The sequence below is a fragment of the Apium graveolens genome, chromosome 1 (assembly GCF_009905375.1).
Source record: "Apium graveolens cultivar Ventura chromosome 1, ASM990537v1, whole genome shotgun sequence".
Taxonomy (NCBI): Eukaryota; Viridiplantae; Streptophyta; class Magnoliopsida; order Apiales; family Apiaceae; genus Apium; species Apium graveolens.
In genome coordinates, this window is record NC_133647.1 from 186,294,643 (window position 1) to 186,296,216 (window position 1,574).

The following is a 1,574-nucleotide window of genomic DNA, read 5'->3' on the forward strand; positions in this document are numbered from 1 at the left end:
CTCTTGGTGTTGGCATTTGTAGTGGCTTGAAGAACTATCCGAGTTTGATGAATTATGTGAAAGAGAGTGGATTTGAAATGGTGCTCATCACATTCTTTGGAAAACACCCAAGATGGAGTGTTTAATCTTGAGCTAGGACCTGCTTCTCCCCCTATATCCATGAACTCTCCTTCATCATCATCTTCATCCCCAAATATGTCCTCAGAACCACCAGATGGATAATTAACATCATCACCGGCTGTGGGTGGCATGGCTATGATGGCATCCTTGGCCCTTTGCATAGAAGCAGTAGTTTGCACCAAGTTGAGCATTCTTTCAGCAGCCACGTTGTCATGTTCAGCCAAAACTTGATATGCTGAAATAGGGTGAGTAAATGCCTCAGCTTCATAAGAAACATAGTCTAAGACAGCTTGATACTCTTGCTGAATTAGCTATTTCTTTTCAGCCTCATTGACATCCATTAACTCACTTAAACTAGGCTCTTCCCATTCTTCTGTACCTGTTTTTCTCTCATTATCTCTCTATTTTTGCATCAAGGGCTCCCCTTGGCTGCCCACCCTCACCTTTACCTACTAAGGTGGGACTCCACTTACTCACTTTTGCCGAGTTGGAAGAAATAGCTTGCATATTTTCACTCTTTTCCTCTCCTTTTGCCTGAGAGCAATTTAACCTCTCATTCTTTTCACTCCCTTCCCTTAATCCTAAAAGTGATTGTACAATAACTAAATTATCTACACAATATTTGTTGAAATTTGAAGTTGTGCAGTGATATTCAACGGATAAGGAACATCTATCAAAGTAGTAGTTGGAAGTGTCAACGGATGACTGCTGTTAAGCACATCCATCGAGATACGACTAGTCGACGGATGAACAATATTTGTCGAGATAGTAGAAATGATTGAGTTTGGAGTAGAGACTACTATAGAATCTGTGGTGATTGATTTGAGATTATGCACAGAATTCTTAGTAGAATCAGAAAGAAATGGCAAGTGAGCCAACAAATCATCTAACAGATGATGCTAACTTGTTGTAAGTTTTGGCTTCTCCATGAGAGTTAAAGATGGAGAATCAAGAATTGATGAATGGATCATGTCCACATCCAGAGAATTCGTGGGTGAGTTTTGTATGTGAGGTACTTCTATAACTAAAGTTTTTGGTTGTGACTCTATATTTACAGGAGCCACATCAATTTGAATTTGAGAAGGTGCAGTAACTGAGTCTTTGACTGCAATTTGCACAGTGTGTGCACCCTGTGTATCCCCAAGTGTCCTGGATTTCTTCTTTCTGGCATAAGTTTGGGGTGATCTTGTGTCCCTAACCCGTTTGACCTGTGCTCTTAGATGAGAGATTTGTTCAATAGTCACATCCTTTTGGGAGGATGCAACTAGCAATGAGCTTATATCCTTATTAAGCACTACAATTTGTTGAGAAACTGTAGTGTGGCTAGGCTGGGATGCACTTACATCTCCATCCTTATACTTAGGGCTTCTTTATTGTTCAACCTGTCCCTCACCAGTCTCACTTCCCTTCACACTCCCCTCTTGGTTTTTATTGGATTTTTCAACTAGTTTCTT